Raw genomic sequence first — 27,930 nt, 5'->3', positions numbered from 1 at the left:
GTTTTGCCGTATTGCTCATTTCTGGGGTTTCTTCCACATGATGGTGGTGAGCATTCTGTGATTCCACAAAAACTCATTGAGAACCTACAATATACAAGGCCACATGTTCAGGAGTGCGGTGGTGAATGAGATCCAGATTCTGTCCTCAAAGAAACGGATGGTCATGGGAAAAGGAGACACAAAACTAATTTAAGCCATGTAAGTGACATAAATGCTACCCCAAATGCAAAAAGTTGAATAATTAGTCTCCTGTGAAGTTTCTGAGTGGAACTACGGAGGGTGAGAAAGATTTAGGCAAAAAGAATGGCATGAGCAGAGGTGAGGGTGAGAAGGGCTGTTGCACTCTCTGGGATCTGAAGCCCAGGAGGTAGCTAGAGATGAGGCTGAAAAAGTAAATTGAGGACAGATCCTGGGAGGACTTGAATGAATAGGTTTAAACTTTATCCTGTAAGTAATTGTGATCCACTGAGTATTTCTGAGTCAACAAAAGACACTAACAGATTTGCAATAGAAAGGCGTCTCTGGCAGCAAGGTAAAGGAGAAATAGAAAATGGATAACAGTGAGATTACAAAGAGAGTGTGAGCTCTTGTACTGAACTCATGGGAAATGAAAAGGGTCCAAACCGAGACAGAAACAGGAATTGAAAGGATGAAATAGTTCAGATAGACCTTTTTATTTGACAGCCAATTGGTGGGGCATGAAACAGTGAAAAAAGTCTTTTTATAAATGTAAACAAATCTTCCAAATCATAAGTGGGACAAGTAAGCATCTCAGATTTTTTTTGGAATCAATTCAAATATAAACACCATGCTTGCGAAGTAAATATAGCTTTCTACTTAATAAAGTATCCGCTGAGGTCATAATGGGTGCCCAACACTGCTAGGCTCTGTTTAGAATGAAAATATGAAGACTCAAACCAATGATTACCCACCAAATAAAGATAATAAACTGCTGAAGTTTGCATATAATAGAGAACTTAATTATGTAGTACTATCTCAAAATGTTATTGGGGCACTAGAGATTAACATGAGCTCTTGCATAATTGGTAGACACTACGTTAATCAATCAGATTTAATTTCTTTGACTTTTGTTCATGGGAAAGGATGGAAAGTCAAATGACTTGATCAGTCTTTCCACTTGCCAGAAAACCACTACTCACAACCAAGAATCATTTCCTACCTCATTTCGAATCTTCAGAAAGAATAGGTACTTTTAACTTCCTATTAGAAGAGTTTTCCAAAAACTGATGATTTTCAATGTCAAAGAGTTCTTCTAACTAAATTACTCCTGGTAACTTACTCTTTTATATCATTTTAAATAATGCTACTCCCACCTTTTTAACTTTCAAATATTTGTAGAATCTTATAATATACCCCGTAGTCATTACTTACCTAGCTATATATTTGTCCACTTAAATCTTTACTTATAAATTAATCCCTTCCTCTCTTAATCATTGCAATTGCTTTCTCCTGGCCTAGCTCCAATTTTTCTTCAAATTATTGGTTCTGAGGTACCTATTGTCTAACACAGTATTCTAGGCTTACATGATACCTGGATATTTCCTTCTTATTTATTCACCATACTACCCATGTGTGTACCATGTGATTCTCTGTGTACCATTGCCCTTATAGATACTTGGCTAGGTGGAAACAAACTTCAGAGTTGAAAGATAATCACATGTCTCCCAAATTTGATAAAGAAAAGATCTCTTTTTATACATCCCTTGTCTAATATGATAAAAAATGTAAAATAATCCACCATCAGTGTTAGTAAAGTGAGTTAGTTGAATTTGGGTTTAGTGCTTTTTTGTGCTTCAGTTTTTATTTTCGCACATATGTGTCTTGCTTAGTCTTTGTAAAAATTGACTACATTGGAATAATATTTCCCAAAGTATGTATCACCTAGTAGAAATGCATATATCTCAACATTATTTTGTATACTTCCCCTTTTATATTATACTCTATCTAAATTAACATATGGACTGAGGAAATTTAATTAGAAGGAATAATTATCTTAATTCCAAAAATAAAGGGGTACTGGACTTCCCTGGTGGTGCAGTGGTTAAGAAACCGCCTGCCAGTACAGGGGACGTGAGTTCAAGCTTTGATCTGGGAAGATCCCATATGCCACGGAACCACTAAGCCTGTGCGCCACAACTACTGGGCCTGTGCTCTAGAGCCTCGATCTACAACTACCAAGCCCGCATGCCACAACTATGGAAGTCCGCAAGCCTAGAGCCCGTGCTCTGCAACAAGAGAAGAGACCACAATGAGAAGCCCATGCACCGCAACGAGGAGTAGCCCCTGCTCATTGCAACTAGAGAAAGCCTGCACATAGCAATGAAGACCCAATGCAGTCCAGAAAGAAAGAAAGAAAGAAAGAGAGAAAGAAAGAAATCTTTAAAAAAAATAAAAATAAAGATAAAATAAAGGGGAACTGTGAAATTTTATAGAAAAATTTCCATTCTATGTCTATTATGCCATACTCTTTAAAATAATATTTATCCAAATTTCAAAAAAATCTGAATCTATTAATTCAGATGAACATGTAATTCCCAATAATAGAGAGACAGAAAGTGAGCTAATACTCTATATCTGGATTTATAGGACTTAAAAATATGTGTTCCCTATGCCAGGGAAAGAAATAATCCTTCACCCTTGTCCCAATCCTTGGCAACACAACTCATGAAATTATATTCTCCCTTTTGTATCTAAAGTCATGTGATGGAGACACTTATTTTTGTCTTTTCTTCTCTCCCCTTCATGTTTTCTTGAATCAATTATTTATCCATATTGAAAAGAGTATTTTCCCAACAGTATTCAGAGCTCCTTTCAGGCAAAAACCATACTTCCATTTTCCTAATACTTAATCAAAGTATTTGGCGTATAGTAGTGATTCAATAAATTCACTGAATATCATGGAATTCATGAGGTATGAATTAGTGGATGAATCGTCATCACTTCTTCAGTGTTGACAATCTGTGCAAAGATGGACACAGTATTTTCAGAAGGAATGTTTCAAAATAAAAGGAAAAGAAAAGAAGTGGGCTTTTATTCAGAGAGTGAAACTACCACACTTTGTTTTCATTATTTTCCTTTCCATTTTCTCTGACTCTTTGGAATCAGATGTTCCAGTGCACATTTCTAAAACTGCACATTTCTAAAATTGTTGGCTGTTTGATAGTACTAAATCTCAGACATTAGAAAGCAACTGGTGAGATTTCAATAACCTCTGTAAATTGGATAATGGTACTATATCAACTGTTCATTTCCTTACTGGGTACTTTGATTATGTAAGAAAATGTTCTTGTTTTTAGGAAATACATACTGAAGTATTAGGGGGAAAGAGGCATTATCTCCACAATTTATTCTCAAATGGTTCTGAAAACAATCCATAGAGAGAGGCAAAGAAAGAGACAGAAAGAGAGAGAAAAGAGAAGGAAGGACTAAGCAAATGTGGTAAAATGTTAACATTTGGGGATCCGGGTGAAAGTATATGAAAGTATTGTACTAATGTATGCAACTTTTTTGTAAATCCAAAATGATTGTCACTTTAAAACAGAGCTGTTTGAAATAGTCGTGTTAAAACATGATTAAAGAAGACAATTTCAGTGACACAAAGCTTACTTAACATTTTATGAAGTGGACAATCTCCATTTGAAGAACTGCAAAATGGGACAGAAGGCAGGAAGCTTGTACAGAATGAAAAATAAAGAACAATGGAGAGAAAGAAAATACCTGATTATCTGGGGCTACATAGCCAACCTTGTTTAGGGTGAGAAGGAACAAGGAAATGAGTACAGAGCCCAGATCTGACTCCACGTTTGGGGATTGGCTGACTGGATAGACTGTGTTTCTGGTCAAGCAAAGCATTTACACGCACAGAGAGTCATCATAGTTTCGGTTTGCTGACGTGACACCCCAGGCAGGAACAGCTCCATCTTGGCTCTAGAAAGTTATTTCAACCATACTTTTTATTTGATTGGTAATTTATCCTTTGTAAAATGTTTTCATGTTCACATTATCTCACTGAATTGTTCTCACAGCTTTTTTTTTTCTTTTCTCCCTAAGAAAGGAAGCAAATTCAGAGAGTACCTACATAAAGTGTCAGAACTGGGAGTCAAACGCTTACAACTTGAAGCACAATTTGTTCTACATACAATTCTGCTTTTCTATAATTAAAAATTACTCAAATCAATTGCCTTGAGGCATTTTAAGAGTTTGGCGTCATTAAGGAACATTTTTGTAAACAGTTGGTCAGGTAAATGAACTTAGCCTTATTTCTCCACACCTGAAAGAATCAGACCCACCGAAAGCCTACCCATCCTACCAGTGGTGTATTGGGCCCCTCTGATCTGCCTCTGATCTCCCCTCACCTCATCCACATCCCCCTCTTGATCTCTGCATCCTGGACTGGGATCACAAATAAATGGTGATAGCAAGTATACTCAGAGTCTCCGTGAAATCTAATCAAAAAGGAATTTGGGAGGAGGGGAGTGAAATATATTAAATTGAGGGCGTAGAGCACTTCTGGTTTCTTATTGGCCCTGAGTACATCTGAATGGTACCAAGTGCCTTGGAAAAATTAGGACTGTCCCAAGAGTGACCTCTTCCAGGCCACCCCGTACCCTTTAATTAACTCTGAACTCTAGTGGCCTGAAAAGGCAACCATAACTCCACACATGTCTCTCTGGGATTCATTTACACTCTGGGAGAATAAGCATGAATAGGTCTTTTACTCAGATTTATTGATTTCCAGATGCCATGCCTTAGTTTCAAGAATTATTTTTATCTCTTTGATTCAAGACTCTTGAATGTTTTAACTACTTTCCAGTCATCCCAACTATTTTATTATTTTTTGCTCAATACACACTGATTTCAATAAACTCAACTATTTTGATATTTTACACACTTTGAAGGCAGAATAAACAACTGATCTAAACGGAAGTAGATTTTATTACCAAGAAAACCATTTTTCTTACATTTTGGAACTACTCACTAGCTAAATAAAGCTCTTTCCTATTCTCCCTGGAAACACGGACCCTGAACTGACAACAGAACCCTAGGTGGGATATTTAAATCTTAAGTGAGTGGTCAGTTAAGTGCCTGTAGAGGTGAAAGGACAGATAGCACATTTGGTATGCTAATGGACCTATTTACTTCAAGGAAAGTGACAAAAACATCAATCAAATCAGAAGAGGCTATTAAGGATTGTTAACTCCCTTTCAGATGAGCAATGATTTCCATTGGGATTTAGATAAATATTCATGAAAAGGACCAATGACAGAAATTTCACCAAAAATCATACCACGATAAGGTTTCTACACAGCTTATGACAAAACTTACCTGGCTCCCAATTTCACGGGAGCTTTGACTATTTGGGGTAGGGGTACATTTCCCCCTTTAAAATACTGATGAAGATTAGCATTCTTTTTTCACTTTAAACCCAAAATACATTTATTTAAAATTATGCCCTTGAGGTATTTTTAATTCTCAAAAGATTGTATATCTCCCCTAACCATAAAAATTATACAGTTGCTAATGTATTGATATTATCCAGAATGTATTTCAATTAAAACACACACACACAAACACACTGGAAAAGTTTTAAAAAAATTAAGGAAGCCATATTAAGTCATAATTTAAAATTGTATGCAAATTATGTGATGAGAATTTTTTTTTTAACTGAACAAAGTCAAGGCTTCGGCAGCTTTCCATGTTTGCTACCACCTGGTGACAGCTCTGTGCAAGCTTATTATAAATACCCCAAAATAAAACCCCATTGGTAGAGTCTAGTTCAAGCCATTTCAACTCAATAAATACCTATTGAGCAACTACAATATTTTTAGGATTGGTTTAGATTCTGTTAGAAACGCAAAATTACAACAAAATTAGATTCTGTTAGAAACCCAAAATTATCTTAACAGTACTAACAATTGAGATAGAAAAGCAAACAAATAAAAGAAGTGATTGTCGTAGCCATTATCAAAAACAAAAACAAACAAATAAAAAAATAAACAAATATGACCTAAATGTAAAAGCTTTTGCATAGCAAAAGAAACCATAAACAAGACAACCCTCAGAATGGGAGAAAATATTTGCAAATGAATCAAAGGACAAAGGATTAATCTCCAAAATGTACAAGCAGCTCATGCAGCTCAATATAAAAAAAAAAAAGCAACCCAATCAAAAAATGGGCAGAAGACCTATTTTGAAGAAGTAGACTTTTCTTCAAAGAAGACATACAGATGGCAAAGAGGCACATGAAAATATACTCAACATCGCTAATTATTAGAGAAACGCAAATCAAAACTACAATGAGGTATCACCTCACACCAGTCAGAATGGCCATCATCAAAAAATCTACAAACAATAAATGCTGGGTAGGGTGTGGAGAAAAGGGAACACACATGCACTGTTGGTGGGAATGTAAATTGATACAGCCACTATGGAGAACAGTACGCAGGTTCCTTAAAAAACTAAAGAGAGAACTACCATATGACACAGCAATCCCGCTATTGGGCATATACCTGGAGAAAAACATAATTCAAAAAACATGTGCACCCCAGTGTTCAATGCAGCACTATTTACAATAGCCAGGGCATGGAAGCAACCTAAATGTCTATCAACAGAGCAATGGATAAAGAAGATGCAGTACATATATACAATGGAATATTACTCAGCCATAAAAAGGAACAAAATTGGGTCATTTGTAGAGATGTGGGTGGACCTAGAGAGTGTCATACAGATCGAGGTAAGTCAGAAAGAGAAAAACAAATACCGTATACTAACACATATATGTGGAATCTAGAAAAATGGTAATTATCTTATTTGCAAAGCAAAGATAGAGACGTAGAGGACAAATGTATGGATACCAAGAGGGAAGGGAGGGGGTAGGAGGAATTGGGAGATTGGGGTTGACACATATACACTATTGATACTATGTATAAAATAGATAACTAATGAGAGGCTACTGTATAGCACAGGGAACTCTACTTAACGCACTCTGTTGACCTCAATGGGAAGGAAACCCAAAAAAGAGGGGATATATGTATATGTATAGCTGATTCATTTTGCTGTACAGTAGAAACATTGTGTTGATGATGATGGGGAAAAAAGGGAACCCTGTATGTTTTGGTGGGAATGTGAATTGGTTACAGCCATTATGGAAAACTGTATAGAAGTTCCTCAGAAATTAAAAATAGAACTGCCATATTATACAACAACACCCCTTCTGGGTATATATTTGAAGGAAATGAATTAGTATCTCAAAGAGATATCTGCACTCTCATGTTCATTGCAGCATTGTTCACAGTAGGCGAAATATAGAAACAACCTAAGTGTCTATTGACATTAAACAGATAAAGAAACTGCAATATGCAATAGAATACTATTCAGCCTTAAAAAAGAAGAAACTCTTGCCATTTGCAACAGCCTGGCTGAACGTGAAGGACATTGTACTGATGATGATAATACTACATTGAATAAGCCAGACAAAGAAACATGAACACTGTATTAACTCACTTGTATTTGAAATCTCAAGTATTTAAACTCATAGAAGCAGAGAGAAACATGCTGGTTGCCAAGGGTTGTGGGGTGGGAGAAATGGGAGATGTTGGTCAAAAATGACAAATGTTCAGTTGTGCATGATAAATAAATTCATCTACATACAGCAAGGTGGCTATATTAACAGCACCATAGTGTATACTTAAAATCTACTAAGAGGGTAAATATTGTGTTCTCACCTCCCAAAAAAAAGAAAAGAGAAGAAAGTGGTAATTATGTTAGATAATGAATATGTTAACTAGCTTAATTATGGTAATTATTTCACAAGTATCGAGACACCAAGCTGTACACCTTAAATATATACAATATTTATTTGTCAGTTCTATCTCAATACAGCCAGGAAAGTAGAAGAAATTCCTAGGTAGCATAGAGCAGCATTAAGTAGCCAATAAACATAGAAGAAAAAGAAAAAAGAAACCAAGCATAAGCCTGGATTGTCAAGCTTCCAGATGATATGTGACTTGAAATAGTGTTTAGAAAAATTGGAGGAGGCCAGATTACAAAAGTGGTTGAAAACCAACAGGATATTAGACTTAGTGCATGAGATATCGGAAAGCCTGAAAAGTTCTTCTTTTTTTTTCCTTTTACATTATGGTTTATTACAGGATATTGAATACAGTTCCCTGTGCTATACAATAGGACCTTGTTGTTTATCCATTCTGTATATAATAGTTTGAGAAGCCTGGGAATTTCTTAATCACAGGATTATTATAATAAAAGTGGGAGTTTAGAAAAATTGGTCCAAGAAAGTCTTCAGCGTGGACAAGATCAAGGAGATGGAGACTATTTCAGAGGTAGTAATGCATCTGTAAATTGACAGAAACCTAAGTAGATCAACAGTAGAAGAAATGGAGAGAAACTAACCAAAATGGAATATTTTGGAGGAGTATTTGAAAGAATTTGGTGACTGGCATTTGAAAGGAAGTAAGGATTCATGACTTTTTTTTAGCAAATGGAAGGAATGAGAGAGAAAAATTATATGGGAGCATTAGAAGTTACATTTTAGAGACTTTGAGATGATGCTGAGATATGCAGGGAGAAATTCCATACTGAAATCCTGAGGTTTGCTTTTCAGAAGTTAGTTATTAATGGTAGCATCCTATGGTTCTTCCCTATTGTTCATTCTTTACCAAAGAGTAAAGTTTTACCTCAAAGAAATCTTCATGAAAATGAGACTTGATAAGATTCATATTCAACTAATTGAGCCCTTCTAACTGCCAGTCACTGTGGTAGACACTTTCACATACATTATCACATTTAATTCTCACAGCAACGCGTGAAGTTGTTTATCTAGAAATTCTAATTAATTATATTGTAATGAAAATGCAACTGCCAAATATTAATCAAGTATTCATTGAATTAATTAGACATATATTGTTTGATTTCTAATCCTATACTGCTCCACTGCCCAGATTCCAATTTTCCTTTTAATAGACATTAATAGCACAAAGTAACAAAAAGAGTAGTTCAATGTCAAATAATGCAATGAATAAAATGCCTTCATGAAAACAGAAACATTGGGAGACGGAAGACCCAACTTACAAGCTAAGCTCGTCCTCAGGCAAATCACTCAATTCTCTTGAGGCTTAGTTACTTCATCTGTCACATGAAATCAATGACTTTCATTCAGTCTACGTTTTTGGAATGTCGTATGGATCAAATGAGGTACTGTTGAAGAAGTTCTTTACCGAACAGAAGGATGCAAATCAAAGGTTTAAGAGAGGAGGAAAGAGGATATTTTTCTCCGGGACCCTCTTCTTCCACTTTCAAAGTCTTTCCTCGAGAAGGCTTTGTGAATGAAGAAAGGTAGCAAGAAAAGGGACTCTTTTTAGTTTCCATCACCTCTGTGCCTCATGCATGTCCACCATCCATCCCTTTTCCTCCTGTGTGGCTGAGCCTATGCCTAGATACATCCCCGCAGCTAGGACTCTCAGTAATGATTTTTTTATACGGTTTTACTCGATCTCGTCAAAACTCTTAACTTTAGCTTCTGGTCATTGACACTCATCACTGAATTAAAGATTTTACTGAAGAGACAAAAGAGTGTCGTTTCTTCATCTTATGCTGGACAACCCACGTGTCCACCTTGATGCTGACATGCTAACACTGAAGAGGTCTCAGCCTTTCTGCATGGAAATGCTCAGCACATAAGCACAAATTTTCTCTATGAACCACACAGAGGTACTAATTGTATTTTATTTACCATTTCCGTTTTATTTCAATCTAATGAATTTTTGCAGTGCAAGAGCTTTTTCATCTCCCTCTGTAAGTCCTTCAGTATGAATGCCATAGATGGTCCCTAAGATACCTGATATTGCTTGGGTGAGAAGGTTTTAGAAAACTCTATAGCTTTAGGTATGACAAGTTGTGTCTCATCAGAGGCTCTCATCTACCCCTCATGGTTTTCATCCAAGAATGCATGTATCTTCTCTGTTTACAAGGGTTACCTGTCCCATCCAACTTGCTAAGAGCTGCTTACCATTGAATGTTGCCTCACTCTGGCCGAGAGCCAGGGTGAACTGTCCTGTTTAACTTGGATTGAATGATATAGCAGCTTTGTGTATTGGAAGTGCAAAGTAGACCTCTTATTTTCCTAAACTCTCTGTGCCCTCTACCCCATCACTATGACAAACACCACCTATGGAAACACCACCTATGGCAGTGTGCTTAGCCACCTGAAATTACCACTTTGCTAGGTCAAATATAGCCAATTTCCTATGATCGATCTAATATTTCTCACTGAATACCCTCCACAACCATGAAAAGTAAACATAATCATCCCCATTTTACTGTTATTGTTTTGATAACTCAAATCGATAAGTGACTAGCCACAGTCAGAGACCTGGGGAAGCGGTGCAGCCCAGTTTTAAAATAACAAAGTGCCATTGTCATATCTGTACTCACAAAGATAGATTTTGAGGATAGGTGAGGGTACAGAGGAATGCGTGAGAGTAACTGGGTAAAGAATACAGCCTAAGGTTCAACAGGAAGATTGTAATATAGAGACAACAAATAATAACAAACACTAAGAATTCTCCCACAAATAATACACTCTTCTTCCCCTCTAACTAAGAGAGAACAGAAAGAAAAAAACATAGATTACAAAATTAGTTTGAAAATAAAGAAAAATATCCTAGAGATTTAATTTCTAAATATTGGAATGGCTTACTCATAAAATCAGTTGACTTGTCCTCTTATTTCTTTAAAATGTATATCAAGAACCCTAAATAAAAATAGACAAATGATCAAAGAATAGTAATGGCAAGCTTTCAAGTTTCAGGTTTCTTAAGTCAGAGTGGCAGATCGGAAAAATGTAAAGAGCCCAGGCACACAGTGGCATTGCTGGGGTCCCATTCTTATCCTGAGTAGTCTATCTCCAAATGCCCTAATTCAGGACTCGTAACTGACTGGTGAAACCTTGAAGCAAGGGTAGGGGAAAGAGACTGGATAATTTAATTCCATACTATGGGGAAAACAGAAATCAAAGTGAAGTATATCAAGGTGAGAAAATGTGAAGGATTAATATCTAGTAAGATTGAATAAAAATGTAATATCTTGGTAATCTATAAAATCAGTGAAATGCAGGGCCAGTCTTCAGTAAGAGAGAAAGTGGCACATTTGACCCAGGCACTATGCTATGAAGGACACAGGAATCTCTCTCCAAGCTACTACGAATACGCTGAAGGCAGTCGTCACAATGTTAAGACAAACTAACTGCACACACACACGTTCTGTCCAATGAGGTCAACGTTCATTCATTCACTTAGCTTTCTCTTTTCTTTTTTTGAAAACCATATAAAGATATTTTAAAGGGAAAACTATAAACATTCTAATACTAAAATAACTATTTTCATATATTAAACTTCCCTTCCAGAATTTATCTATGTAACTGTGACCATTGTGAGCATAAAAAAATAAAACGTTTGTTTCATATTTTTCTGCCTATCATTATACCACTAGCATGTCCCCATGTTTCTAGTTACCACTCTAATGCCAGCATCTGCACCGCATTTAACCTAGAAACTAGGATTTATTCTGAATATTCAACTGAACAATTGAAAGTGCTTTTCCTTTTCTTTTTAGTTTTTATTTTTTAGGGTTCTCTATGCTTTACTTTATTAATTTTTATTTTATATTGGTCTATAGCTGATTCACAATATTGTATTAGTTTTAGGTATATAGCAAAGTGATTCAGTTATATGTATACATATGTCTATTCTTTTTCAAATTCTTTTCCCATTTAGGTTATTACAGAATATTGAGCAGAGTTCCCTGTGCTATACAGTAGGTCCTTGTTGTTTATCTATTTTAAATATGGTAGTGTGTATACGTCAATGCCAAACTCCCAATTTATCCCTCCCCTCCATCTTTCCCCTTTGGTAACCATAAGTTTGTCTTCCAGGTCTGAGAGTTTGTTTCTTATTTTAAACGCCAAATTCCAGGAAAGAGATCTGTGATGGGCATCTATTGTTTTGCCTGTCCAGCAGAGGACTTTGGTAAAGGAACCCTCTATCTTTTTGGAGTACTGGTCTGTCTCTACCTTAGCCCATCTGGTTCAGGTAAGGCTGACCCCAAACCAGGAGTGGGGCAGTGACTGGATTGTTCAAAATCTTTCATCCAGTTGGCAAACTGATTGGATGGGGAAAAGTTATATGACCCTAGTCAGTATAATGAGACACAATTATGGAAGAAAGTTTCTATATCTGCTAGATTTGAAGCTGTTAGAATGAAGGGCTGGGTTTACCTAGGCCACCACAAGACCAGAACCTGTGTGAGACTTTAATTAACAGAGAAAAGTTTGGACAAGAAGTGTGACAGAGAATAAGAGAAAAAGATGAAGCCCTAATTGACTTTTCTGAGTCCCTGGATGAAGCTTAGGCCTGACTTTTCAAATATTTGAGCTAATAAATCCTCTTTGAGGTTTAACCCAGTTTGGAACCAAAATAGTCTTGAATGACTCTAAATCTAAGAAACAAGGCATGACAACTATAAGAAAAAGGGTTTCTATACTTAGGCCTTGGATCTGGGGAATATATAATAATAGCTCTTTCTGTTAATAGATGTATCTCACCAGAAATAAACTAAATATGATAAATTGGGATCTAAAAAACTGATATTTACAAAATGCAGGGTCTTGTTATTGCAAAGTGAACCAAGTAACTGGGATGAGCCTGCACAGCTAACTGGGTTATTCTAGAGTTTGGCCACATAATTTAAATCCAACCCCATGCTAACTGCCACTCACTGCTGTCCGGGTGAGGTCGTCCTCTCTGCCTTGCATGTTGAGTCTATGTACTCTGGCTGGTTGGAACTCCCAAGGCAGGTGGCAGTGATTCCAGGATTCTGCTGCTTCCTTGGAGACTGTTTTGTTGCTCTGACCTAAGGTGAATGGGCTGGACGAATACTGGGGACCCAGAGACCTACCCTCTCAGGGGCCTTCCTGAAAACTCTTTTCCCTACTTTCTCCTTCCTCACTCTGCCCCATAGAAGAAAACAATTTTAGTTGAGAACGGGGCTGGACAGAGGATTGTATCCAGTTAGCTCTATTGCAGGGTTTACCGGTATTGACCTTGTGAGCTCTTGCTTGATGACAGAGACCATGTAAAACATACACATAAAATTTGATTTAATCCTAAGTTTCTACTTATAGACTTATAGTCCATACTTATAGTCTATACTATATAAGGAATATGCTAACAGTACAGTCATTCAATAGATGGGGAAATGATCCAGTATCCAATGAAGTGACCCTGGACGTTCCATTTCGAGCCCCTCACTTTACATTTGAGGACCATGAACCAAGAGCAGTCAGGACTGGTGCACGGATGTCCAGCAAACAAACAAGCTTGAGCTCAGCTCCCCAGTCTCTGTTCTCCTTTCTCTCTCTCTTAGCCTCACTTTGCTCTTTGCCTTTCTGTCCTCAAACATTGAAGAACAAATATAGAAATTAGGAAAAACTACTTTTGTTTTTAAGATTTATTTATTATTAATTTGTTTATTTTGGGCTGTGTTGGGTCTTCATTGCTGCACATGGGCTTTCTCTAGTTGCGGTGAGCAGGGGCTACTCTTCGTTGTGGTCACAGGCTTCTCGTTGCAGTGGCTTCTCTTTCTGTGGAACACGGGCTCTAGGTGCACAGGCTTCAGTAGTTGCAGCACGTAGGCTCAGTAGTTGTGGCTCATGGGCTTTAGCGTGCAGGCTCAGTAGTTGTGGTGCACAGGCTTAGTTGGTTCTCGTGGGATGTTCCTGGACCAGGGCTCAAACCCGTGTCTCCTGCATTCTTAACCACTACGCTGCCAGGGAGGTCCCAGGAAAAACTACTTTTTGACAACTGCAAATAGAGATAAAATACCAAGCTTAAAAACCAGTGAGAAGGGAGTTGATAAAGTTTGGGCAACAGGCCAATCTGGTGTCTGGTAAAGGACAGGAGAGAGAAGGTGTAGACAACGCTTCCTCAGAGAAGGAAAAGATTGATTAGGAGAAACTGAACTCCTTATGTTTGACTGACATATTTATAATCTCCTCCTCCAGATATAAAAACACCCTTAAGAGGGAAAATAGCCATGGGAAAAAAAATTCAAGAATTGGTAAGACCAAAGAAATGGTGAGAATAAAACAACATCCAGTAAAACAGATAAGAGTATATAACAGCAAACAGTGGGTGAGTGGGTGGGTAGCAATCGGACATTGTGAGATAAGGGCGATTCTGAAAATCAAAATAATAGGAATATTGGGTCATTTACTCACCTAATTAAGGCCAGTTTAAAAACGCAAGTCAGGGGAATCCCCTGGCAGTTCAGTGGTTAGGACTTCACGCTCTCACTGCCAAGGGCCCGGCTTTGATCCCTAGTCTGCTCGGAGAACTAAAATCCCACAAGCTGAGCAGCGTGGCAAAACAAAGCAAAACAAAAATCAACAACAGCAACAAAAACCTCAAGAGAGTGAAGTTGGTAGTTAAATTATATCTATGGTGAGTGACTGGGATCACTCCACGCGCTCCCCTAGTCCATCCCATCCTAAGGAAAGGCATTTTAAAAAAAGAAATGGCCGGAATGGCCAGTTTCTCACCTGTCTTAATGTATCACGAGCACCAGATCCAAGCACAAATCTCTCTTAAAGAGCTTGGATTAGCACCGCAAGGTGCCGAGCAGAACAGACATGAAGAACCCCAAGGTGGCGTATTTAACTAGCTAATTGTTAACTGGTAGGATGTGGGTGATGTCAGAAAGTGGCAATGGGCCCGCCTTCTGTATGAATGAATTCAGCACATGGAATTCATGTTCATATTTACATTTATAACTTACAGAATTTCTATGTCATTGGCCCCAAGCTGATAAACAAAATTACAAAGTTCATTTTAATTTCACAGACTCGGCCAATCTCCTCAGTCTCCCCATTAGGTTTTCATATTAGAAGAAAGAGAAAAAAATGAGAAAGCATATGTTTATAGCCAAGAATAAATAGACCTTGGCGCAGTGACTTAAATTTTTCCACCTTTCTCACATGGAGAGTTTCCAAGTTCTACCATTTCAAAGAAAACACCTCATCGAAGAACACGTAATTGTATGTTGTTTCCATTCTTTAAATGTGGGAAATGAAGCCTTTTCACATTCACATCATCAGCTGTGCCCCAGGAAACCTTCCATTCTTTCCAAATTAGTTTTTGTATCATTAAACCAATCAGCATTAGGTGCTTAGGATTATTTTCTGGAATAAACCCTGAATCATTACCTTCATCATGTATGTATTAGAGGCAAATAATGACATCATTATATAGCACATGAGCACTGACCCTAAATGACCAGGACCCAAAAGAAATCAGGGCAGTCCTAATAAGAATCAGGCAGGGCGCCTAATGAAAATCAAACAGCAGACCTAATAAGAAATAATGTATTTTGCCTTCCCTTCAAATTCACTTTTGATTTGCTTTTCATGAGAATCCCTGTTTGAAGTGGAACTCCCACAGGCTAGAACTCAGAGTTAACTCTGCAATGAGTAACTCCCAGGTGGTTCTCTGGGCCATTTGATCTGGGACAAGAACCACTTGCTCATGCAGTAAGTATTTGATGGGCATTTACCATAAACCATAGGCTTCAACTTGGCTGCTTTTAAATTTAACAAACATTACTGAGCACCTAATACAAGCATGGATGGTGCTAGACTCAGAAATTGAAACAATACATAAGGAGCGTCCTAGATACCACTTAGACTATGTTTATTGCATGCCAGGCACAAATATCTATGCATTATTTATGAATAATCTGATATTCCCACAGTTCTATGAGGAAGTGTATGTTTTGCCCCATTTTATAAGTGTGAAAAATAAGGCTTATCCAGATTAAGAGATTTACCCAAGGTCACACAGCAAGGGAGGGGCAGCGATGGTGGGGAAAATTCAATCTGTCTCCAGCTCAGACAATGTATTATCTTCTGCTGGAACCATTTGAAATTGCTGACACTGGACCTTTTTGGTTGGACCTGCAAAATGACAAATAGGTTTTTCCTAAGGAGAACTGGGTATGGTAGGGAAGACAACCAGAAACAGAAACCTTCCTTTTATAAAACAAAGGATGATTTGCAGCATGATGGTCACCTCCATCTCCACGTGAGTGTGCCCAGTGCCTCCCAGCCACCACCCTGCAACCTCATCTGTGAGCCCAAATCTCTTCACTTTCTGTCCCCACCGGAAATCTAGTACCGACACAATGAGAACACATCCTGTACTCACCTGTGTCCTCCCCTGTCTTATTCTGGCTGAGACACCCCCCAACTACTCTTGTCGTAACACTTATAAGCTTGGGATGGAAATGCAAGAAACGATTTGCCAATTTTTTCCCTGTCACAGAAGGAAAGCAAAGAGCCTGGACAGAGAGGATGTAGTAGGTGTCAAAAGAAAACAAGATTAAGCACACATAGGAAGTCAAACAGACTTTTTGCAACACTCTTTTACATAAATTATTTACAAACTTGATTATATGACTCATATTTTGTAACATACCTTGCAGATCTTGAATGGATATAGTTTGAGCACACTTCTGCTTTGAAAACACACAAATTATTTTTTAATGATAGAAACTTTCTATTCTCTATTGTACACATTGGATGAGCGCTAAATGCTCAAAGCATTTCAAACCCACTCTTTGCACCCCTTGTTTCCTAGTAACTCAACATGCATGAGTTTTGAGGGAAGATTAGAAATGTATTTATTCTGAGTATGATTCCCTATAGGCATTAACTATATAAACATTGATAGAATTGTTTCTGATTCTTTTCCATTATAGGTTATTACAAGATATTGGATATAGTTCCCTGTGCTGCACAGTAGGTCCTTGTTGATTATCTATTTTATGTATAGTAGTGTATGCACACACGTGTGTGTTACTGAATCACTTTGCTGTACACCTGACACAAACACATTGTAAATCAACTATATACTTCAATTAAAAAAAAAAAAAAAAAAACCTGTGTAGCAAGTCACAACGAGTTCAACATAAAGAAAAAGAAATTGATGGGCTTGGTTGATTAACATAGTTTTTAAAGGGATTTAATCTTTTGCTTCCAAGACTATCAGCCTCTTGAAAGCAAGGACCACATCTTTAATTCTGAATTTTTTGTGGGTTAAATAGCACACAAAAAATGTAGTTACTTGGTTGCTTTATTTAGGTTATAGTATTTGTAACTACTCGAGAGATAAACCAAGTAAGAAATTGTGTCTGTAGCCTTGATGTTTGTAATCAAAAAAGGGCTGAGTTGCAGGAAAAAATGTTTTATCAGTCAACCATTAAAAATATTCCACATAATATTAGGCCTCTGCAGAGCCCAAACTGACCAACATGAAATACTTCATCTCCTTGGACAAGACATCCCGTAAATTATGAAAAGAAAATGGTGTTTTATGAGAGCCAGGCAGCCTCATTTTCTAGGCAGCACATTTCATTCATATTGCTTTTATTAATAGGTCACTTACAGGATTCATGGCTGGTGCCACTGCATGAAGGTACCCAGACATGGACAGTCACTGTGGCGAAAAGTAGTATATCTCAGTGCTTTCTAGAACAGTAACTTTATCAAAACTATCACAGGTGTTCTTCCAACTTCACTCCAACATTTTCTAATTGCAAATGTTTTAGGTCGTGTTCATCGGAGTTCCTAGAAGATTTTTTTTAACTTCAAAGCTTTCAAAAGTCTCCTTTCCACCAGTGAATTTTGTCTGCTAAAGTTTGCATTTCTGCCATGGATTGCTGCGTGCAAAAGTGCCTGGTTGTACTTTTGTAACTCCCGAATCAGCTCATCTTTTGCATGAGTAAACATATTCAATATTTTTAAAATTAGAAGTTGACGAACACACAGGATGAGATGGCACTATAAAGAGAGCTAGGAGAGATAATTAAAGATTAAAATATAAACCATTGCCTCTCACGCAAGGTAGAGCAAGAAGCATGGACGGCTTCTGTCTCCTGAGAGAAATGCAGATGCAAGGGACCTACCAGATGAGGCATCCTGCAGTTTTCATTATAAAGTTAATATTTATCTTATAGCACTGAGTTTATCTTACCAACATATCTCATTCAGAAAGAGAAGAATTTCTTGATTTACCACATTAAAGTAAATATTGCTATGAGATATGTGTTAAATTTTTAATAAAAACCACCCTATCTTGGTTGGATCAAAGACAGCTGCTTCAGCCGAGATGTAAACAAAACCAAATAAAAGTCCGTAATTCCAAATACTGAGCATCGCTGCACATGTTGACCAGCCCGCCCATGACAATTGCAGTTTTATGTAGCTGAGCATTTCAGAGCTTCAGCTAAGTTTATTACAAGTCATCATCTTAGAACTCAAATGGGCAATTACCTGTAATGCTGACCCACAGGATAGCATTTTAGAACTGCATACTCCTCATGTGTAAACTATGCCCCACAAAAGGCACAAAAGTGAAGTTTGATTCAATTACATTTACAAATAGCATCCTTTGCCTTGTGTGGATGTATTTTTTGTATGGAAGATTTATTAGCATGGTGTGTCCTTCTTTGTACAGAATAGAGTTAGATGTAAAACCTAGGTTGTTTTCATTCATCACATATTCTTTAACTTAGCAATAAAAATCCTATTGCTGAAGAGCAAAAACAACCCAATATGATGACCTGGATTCTTCCCCTTGTTTGAAAGAGAATGAAAAGTCAGCGAGCCCCTAAAAGTTCCACGTCGGTAAGAAGTGAGCCTCCAGCAGCCTGCGGTTAACACTCATGGAATCTCTTTCCCATCTAGGAATAAGCTTCATGGAGAGGCGAATGCAAGACAAAATGGACAGAGAAAAGAGGACAGCTTCAAACCTTCAGGTTCAGAAAGACAGAATAAAGCCAAGTCCTCAAAACACAAGTCCATAAATTAAATATCTATATTTTGGACAATCTACCACCTCAGCCTGCTGAGATGCTGCTCCCTGTAATAGACAAGCCCCACAGCCTTAAGACCACAGACTCTGCAGCCAGACTCTCATGCACTTGAAGCCCAGCTCTGCCACTCACCAGCTGTGTGATCTTGGGGAAGTTATATGACCTCTCTGCCCCATGCCTGGATTTCCTCATCTGTAAAATGGAGATAATAATCATATCTATCTCCTAGGGCTGATATGAGAATTAAATGAGTTAATATTTGTTAAGTTCTTGGAAAGAGTCTGGCACACAGTAAATGGCACTGTATTTATTAAATATGCAATATATTTATATTATTAATATTATTAATTAAGAAAATATATTAACAAATATTTTTAATTTTTTAAAGATTTATTTATTATTTTATTTATGTATTTATTTATTTTTGGTTGCATTGGGTCTTCTTTGCTGTGTGTGGGCTTTCTCCAGTTGTGGCGAGCAGGGGCTTCTCTTGTTGCAGAGCACGGGCTCTAGGTGTGTGAGCTTCAGTAGTTGAAGCACATGGGCTCAGCAGTTGCAGCACATGGGCTCAGCAGTTGTGGCACATGGGCTTAATTGTTTCTCGGCATGTGGGATCTTCCTGGTCCAGGGCATGAACCTGTGTTCCCTGCATTGGCAGGCGGATTCTTAACCACTGTGCCACCAGGGACGTCCCAGATATATTTATTAAGTGAAGTAAAATGTTCATTTTACCAGCTTCCTTGATTTACATGATAGGAGAACTAGAGATAAGTTCAAACTCTACCTCTCTTCAATTCTGCTTTTCCCCTCCCCAGCCACCCAGCTCATTAGCCTTTTAATCATAATAAAAGAACTTTTTCTCTTAATAACAATAAAAGCTAACATTTAGTAACCACTCTATATGTACTAGGTTGCTTACCTCAGTGGTCCTTAAACCAGGGACCGGCTTCATGGAAGACAATTTTTCCACAGACTGGGGGGCGGGGGGTGGGGCAGGGATGGTTTCAGGAGCATGTTGCATTTATTGTGCGCTTTATTTCTATTATTCTTACATTGTAATGTATAATGAAATAATTATACAACTCACCGTAGTGCAGAATCAGTGGGAGCCCTGAGCTTGTTTTCCTGCAACTAGATGGTCCCATTTGGGGGTGATGGGAGACAGCGACACCCAAAGTGTCCAGTTTACTCTGTAAGATGCAGCTTAATTGTCACTTTCCACTCACTGACAGGGTTTTGATATGAGTCTGCAAGCAATTGATTTATTATGGCCTCGGTGCAGTCAAACGTCTCTGCTAATGATAATCTGTATTTGCAGCTGCTCCCCAGTGATAGCATCACTGCCTCAGCTCCCCCTCAGATCATCGGGCATTAGAGTCTCACAAGGAGCGCACAACCTAGATCCCTCACGTGCGCAACTGACAGTAGGGTTTGAGCTCCTATGAGAATCTAATGCCACCGCTACTCTGACAGGAGGCGGAGCTCAGGCAGTAACTGGGAGAGTGGGGAGCGGCTGTAAATAGAGATGAAGCTTTGCTCATTCACCCGCCGCTCACCTCCTGCTATGCAGACCAGTAGCACCGCCCCAGGGCGTTGGGGACCCCTGGCCTACCTCAATGAGTCTTCATGAAAACTGGTGAGGTGCGTCTTAGTATTATCCCCACTTAACAGATGAAGAAATGAAGGCATTGAAAGATAAGTAAATTATCCAAGATAACACAGTTAGTAGGCGACAGAACCAGGATTAGAACCCAGACAGTATTAAAGTTTGCTTCATAGAAAGAAAATATATCACACCAGAAAAAATCTCCTGTTGAACTGACCTCTTACAAAACTAATCCTCATTCAAAAATCCCTCCTCCCTATATTCACTTTATACCAGCTAATACCCAGAAAATCTGCAGATCCATGAGAACAAATGATTGCTGTTTTAAGCCACTGAGTTTGGGCTTAACCTTACTAATAAGGCTTTTGTATGCTTGTGATAAATGGAAACAAGATTGAATTTGAAAATGCTTTTAAACTATGCAACAATATATGTTGAAAGCCTGTATATTTTCTTATACAGTATACACACACACACACACACACACTGATTTTAGGCTGATTGTTTAAATACAACATAAATAAAGCTCCTCCTAGAAAATCAACACTTTTCCCCAAAATACTAACATCTATACCCATATTTCAGGTTAACATGCTTCCGTAAACAACAACAAAATAACATTACAAATCTTACCAAAAATCCAGGATTCCATGAAGTCAAGGAAAATGCTTTCATAAGACTGTTCATAGCAAATGCAAAGCAAATGACCAAAGCAGCAATCGAAGAAGAGAAACTTCAAGTATGATGACGCAATGTGTTTCCAAAGAGATTGATTCAAATGTCAAAGAATTAAGGGATGTCTATGCAAATGTTGATAAAGTCCTTGAATAATTTTACAAAAATGATTTATGATTATACGATGCAAATAAGCCCAGACAGCAACCCTTCCTCCAGGAGACAGGGCTGAAGCAAGCTGGATTCTGCCAAAAAACAAAACTAAACTAAACAAACAAACAAACAAAAAACCTTGATTCATTTTTTGGTGCATAGTTGAAAATATAATAAAATCTAAATTTGGTTAAAATACAAGAGCAATTGAATATATTTTTTATAACTCAATTTTATTTTTCAAGATACAGCCCACTCAGGTCTTCATTTCTCTGATCACATTTTGGCCATCATTTTTAAGTGGATTCACTTCAAGAAGGCTTTTTTTCTCCACTACAAATCGTCCTCAGAACACGGTGGGGGATGGGGGGGAAGGCTGGGACATAGGGAAAGAGGAGCATTGACATATATACACTGACAAATGTAAAGCAGATAGCCAGAGGGAAGCTGCTGCATACACAGGGAGATAAGCTTGGTCCTTTGTGAGGACCTAGAGGGGTGGCATAGGAAGTGTGGGAGGGAGGCTTAAAAGGGAGGAGATGTGGGGCTATGTGTATACATATAGTTGATTCACTTTGCTGTACAGCAGAAACTAACACAACACTGTAAAGCAATTATACTCCAATAAAGATGCATTTAAAAAAAAAAAAGTGAAGAGGACTTCCTCTCCCACATTCCTCTCTCACAGAATTTTCAAAAAGTAAACCAATCTAAGTCATAAAAAGATTATAACAAGAGTAATTCTGCTATCTGGTGGCAAAACACATAAATAACCAGAGCAGGTGACAGGATTATAAGTACCAAAGAATGGGTCTAAATTTTTATTACATTTCCCCAAAAATGACAGATTTTCTAATCTGAACTAAAAACAAAACAAATTTTGTCAAAGAATCATTAGCATTAGGAATAAAGAAAAGAAAGGAAAAAGGTAGAGTATTATTGAATACTGTGTGTTAGGTACTATTAGAAACCTTGCATTCAACTTCTGAACAAATTTGGATTACTAAGACCTTCTTTCACTAATAAAGAACTCTCCAAAGCAATACAGTCACCACAAAAATACACTGGTCAATTGTCATTGTGATGTAAATGCCTCCTCTGACTTAGAATCATATAAAGTGAATTTTAGAGCAGGAAGAGATCTTAAACATCATGTAGCCTGACAATTTCACCTTACAGATGAGAAGACAGAAACCAGGAGAGTAAGTGACTTGTCTAACACCACACAACTGGTTAAAGTCAATGTAGGGTCTAGAATCTAAGTCTCTCAGCTTGAGGACCAGTGATATTTATCCCTTTCTCCTCACTGAGAAATGATAGCAGTTATGAAAGAGAATTTCAACCAAAGCCTATTTCACCCCATGTTTTCCTCATTGAGTCTATTTCCCCCATTTGAAAAGGGGTAGTGGGTTATATCAACAGTGAGTTTAATATCATTTTCCATATTTAAGCATAGCAGAGTCTTAAACCCTCAAACCGGGACTGCAGGGGTTCCTTGGTGTGACTTCCAACCAAGATAGCCTGTGGATTTCATCCTCCATTCACACACACCCACCCTCCATCATGGCCAGGTGCCCTGGTGCAGAACACAGCCTGCACAGGAATCCTCAGAGTGTGGTCCCTGCACCCACAGCACCAACATCAACTGAGACCCTATTAGAAATGCATATTCTGGGTGGATTCTGGAAGGGCTTACGCCAGTGAGCACTTCTCAGAACCCCTGCTGCCTGTGCCCCTGTCTCCTCAGTGAGCCACAGCTGCCCCCCACCTCTGCAGGCAACCCTCGAACACCAGCAGGGTGTGGCAACACCAGAAACCAATGGAAAACAAGATCTTTGAAGCTGACAGCCTCTCTGCTGAAATCCTCAAGGTACAAGGAGTTGCTGTTCTTGTTAATGAAGAAGAGGGAACACCCTGCCTTTGGAAAGAAGGAACCTAAAGTGAAGGGGGAAACCATAGAGCTCATCTCCTGTGGGAGTGTGTCGTGCACTATATTTTTCAAGAACGTTCTTTGCAGTCCCTCCCATCAGGAAGCATGCATGAGCCTCCTAGACAGCTTCCTCCACAAGAGGGCAGACAGCTGTATCAAGCAGTATCAGCAGTATTTCATCTTGTGGAACTGAAAACCACAGCCACAGAAAGATAGAGAAAATGAAAAAGCAGAGGACATTGTACCAGATGAAGGGACAGGATAAAACCCCAGAAAAACAACTAAATGAAGAGGAGATAGGCACCCTTACAGAAAAAGAATTCAGAATAATGATGAAGATGATCCAGGACTTTGAAAAAAGACTGGATGCAAAGATCGAAAAGTTTACCAAAGACCTAGAAGAATTAAAGAACAAACAAACAGAGATATGCAACACAATAACAGAAATGAAAAATACACTAGAAGGAACCAACAGCAGATTAACGGAGGCAGAAGGGCGAATAAGTGACCTGGAAGACAGAATGGTGAAAATCACTGATGCAGAAAAAGAATAAAGAAAAAAGAATGAAAAGAACTGAAGACAGCCTGAGAGACCTCTGGGACAATGTTAAACGCACCAACATTCACATTATAAGGGTCCCAGAAGGAGAAGAGAGAGAGAAAGGACCTGAGAAAATACTGGAAGAGATTATAGTTGAAAACTTCCCTAACATGGGAAAGGAAATAGCTACCCAAGTCCAGGGAGCACAGAGAGTCCCAGGCAGGACAAACCCAAGGAGAAACACGCCAAGACATATAGTAGTCAAACGGACAAAAATGAAAGACAGAGAAAAGTTATTAAAAGCAACAAGGGAAAAACAACAAATACCATACAAGGGAACTCCCATAAGGGTAACAGCTGATTTCTCAGCAGAAACTCTGCAAGCCAGAAGGGAGTGGCATGATATATTTCAAGTGATGAAAGGGAATAACCTACAACCAAGAATACTCTACCCAGCAAGGATCTCATTCAGATTCAAGGGAGAAATCAAAAGCTTTACAGACAAGCAACAGCTAAGAGAATTCAGTACCACTAAACCAGCCCTACAACAAATGCTAAAGGAACTTCTCTAAGTGGGAAACATAAGAGAAGAAAAGGACCTACAGAAACAAAAACAAAACAATTAAGAAAATGGTAATACAAACATACATATCGATAATTACCTTGAATGTAAATGCACCAACCAAAAGACACAGACTGGCTGAATGGATACAAAAACAAGACCCATATATATGCCGTCCACAAGAGACCCACTTCAGACCTAGGCACACATACAGACTGAAAGTGAGGGGATGGAAAAAGATATTCCATGCAAATAGAAATCAAAAGAAAGCCGGAGTAGTGATACTCCTATCAGATAAAATAGACTTTAAAATAAAAAATGTTACAAGAGACAACAAAGGACATTACATAAAGGTCAAAGAATCCAACCGAGAAAAGGAGATAACAATTATAAACATATATGCACCCAATATAGGAGCACCTCAATACATAAGGCAAATGCTAACAACTATGAAGGAGGAAATGCAAGGCAGAAATAGAGACACAGATGTAGAGAACAAACATATGGACACCACGTGGGGAAAGTGGGGAGGCTTGGAGGCAGATGAATTGGGAGATTGGGATACCAAACTGTACACTCTAAATATATGCTGTTTATTGTCTGTTAACTGTATCTCAATAAAACCTCTTTAAAAAAAAAGAAAAAAAAAAGAAATGCATATTCTTTTCTTCTCTTTTTTTTTAAGCTCTTTATTGGAATATAATTGCTTTACACTCTTGTACCAGCTTTTGAGGTACACCAAAGTGAAGCAGCTGTATTTATACATATATCCCCATATCCCCTCCCTCCCATGACTCCCTCCCATCCTACCCATCCTGGCCCTCTAAGGCATCACCCACCATCGAGTTGATCTCCCTTTGTTATACAGCAACTTCCCACTGGCTATCTGTTTTACAGTTGGTAGTGTATATATGTCTATGCTACTCTCTCGTCCCAGCTTCCCCTTCACTCCCCATCCCCCCAACCCCATGTCTTCCAGTCCATTCTTTGCATCTGCATCCTTATTCTTGCCCTGTCACTGGGTTCATCAGTGCCATTTTTTTTTTTTTTTTTTTTTTAGAGTCCGTATATATGAGTTAGCATACAGTATTTGTTTTTCTCTTTCTGGCTTACTTCACTCTGTATGACAGACTCTAGGTCTATCCAACTCATTACATAGAGTTCCATCTCATTCCTTTTTATGGCTGAGTAATATTACATTGCATATATGTGCCACATCTTCTTTATCCATTCATCTGTTGATGGGCATTTAGGTTGCTTCCCTGTCCTGGCTATTGTAAATAGTGCTGCAATGAACATTATGCTACATGTTTCTTTTTGGATTATGGTTTTCTCTGGGTATATGTCCAGTAGTGGGATGACTGGATCATATGGTAGTTCTATTTGTAGTTTTTTAAGGAACTTCCAAACTGTTTTCCATAGTGGCTGTACCAGCTTACATTCCCACCAACAGTGCAAGAGAGTTCCCTTTTCTCCACACCCTCTCCAACATTTGTTGTTTCTAGATTTTTGGATGATGGCCATTCTGACCAGTGTGAGGTGATACCTCATTGTGGCTTTGACTTGCATTTCTCTAATGATTAGTGATGAGCATTTTTTCATGTGTTTGTTGGCCATCTGTATGTCTTCTTTGGAGAAATGTCTATTTAGGTCTTCTGCCCATTTGTGGATTGGGTTATTTGCTTTTTTGATATTAAGCTACATGAGCTGCTTGTATATTTTGGAGATTAATCCTTTGTCAGTTGCTTCATTGGCTAGTATTTTCTCTCATTCTGAGGGTTGTTTTCTTGTCTTGTTTATGGTTTCTTTTGCTATGCAAAAGCTTTTAAGTTTCACAAGGCCCCATTTGTTTATTCTTGGTTTCATTTCCATTATTCTAGGAGGTGGGTCAAAAAGGATCTTGCTTTGATGTACGTCATAGAGTGTTCTGCCTATGTTTTCCTCTGGGGTTTTATAGTGTCTGGCCTTACATTTAGGTCTTTAATCCATTTGGAGTTTATTTTTGTGTATGCTGTTAGGAAGTGTTCTAATTTCATTCTTTTCCATGTTGCTGTCCAATTTTCCCAGCACCCCTTATTGAAGAGGCTGTCTTTTTTCCGTTGTATATTCTTGCCTCCTTTGTCAAAGATAAGGTGCCCATATGTGCTTGGGTTTACCTCTGGGTTCTGTATTCTGTTCCATTGATCTTCCTTTCTATTTTTGTGCCAGTACCATACTGTCCTGATCACTGTCAGCTTGTAGTATAGTTTGAAGTCAGGAAGCCTAATTCCACCAACTCCATCTTTCCTTCTCAAGATTGTTTTGGCTATTCGGGGTCTTTTGCATTTCCATACAAATCGTAAGATTTCTTGTTCTAGTTCTGTGAAAAATGCCATTGGTAATTTGATAGGGATTGCATTGAATCTGTAAATTAATTTGGGTAGTATAGTCATTTTCACAATGTTGATTCTTCCAATCCAAGAACATGGTATGTTTCTCCATGTTTGTATCGTCTTTGATTTCTTTCATCAGTGTCTTATAGATTTCTGCATACAAGTCTTTTGCCTCCTTAGGCAGGTTTATTCCTAGGTATTTTATTCTTTTTGTTGCAATGGTAAATGGGAGTTTCCTTAATTTCTCTTTCTGCTTTAGAAATGCATATCCTTGAATCCAATCCCAGACCTACTGGTTCAGAAGCTCTGAGAGTAGGACCCAAAACAACATGTTTAATAAGCCTTCAGGTGTTTCTGACACACACTAAGGTTTGAGAACCACTGGTCTGTACAACCAAAACAATAGCTAGCGACCTTAATAGAATCTGACATGTTCCACCTGAGAGGTGGTTCTTTATCTTATATAGAAATACCAGCTCATTTGAGAATGGGTTTTGTTACCTAAATTTTGAAGCACTGGCACAAAACTTTCCTGACAGCAACTGTTTGCATTTGCTAGTGGAATCCTATTCCCAGCTTTATTTAAGGCTTGGGGAAGTTAAGAATAAAATAATGCCATTTGCAGCAACATGGATGGACCTAGGGATTACCATACTAAGTGAAGGAAGCCAGACAGAGAAAGACAAATACCATATGATCTCACTTATATGTGGAATCTAAAATATGACACAAATGAACTTTTCTACAAAACAGAAACAGATTCATGGACATAGAGAACAGGCTTGTGGTTGCCAATGGGGTGAGGGAGGGATGGATTCGGAGTTTGGGATTAGCAGATGCAAACTATTATACATAGAACAGCTAAACAACAAGGTCCTACTGTATAGCACAGGGAACTATATTCAATATCCTGTAATAAACCAAGATGGAAAGGAGCATAAAAAAAGAATGTATATATAGAATAACTGAATCACTTTGCTGTACAGCAAAAATTAACACAACATTGCAAATCAACTATATTTCAGTAAATAAATTTTTAGAAAAAGACTTGGGAGTTGTTTTGTTTTGCTTTATTCCTCATAGATAGTGAGTATTCCTATCAAAGCAGAAATGAGAGAGGGAAGGAACGGT

This window comes from Hippopotamus amphibius, chromosome 14 (assembly GCF_030028045.1).
Source record: "Hippopotamus amphibius kiboko isolate mHipAmp2 chromosome 14, mHipAmp2.hap2, whole genome shotgun sequence".
NCBI lineage: Eukaryota > Metazoa > Chordata > Mammalia > Artiodactyla > Hippopotamidae > Hippopotamus > Hippopotamus amphibius.
The sequence above is the reverse complement of the archived record's forward strand: the minus strand, read 5'-3'. Positions refer to the sequence as shown.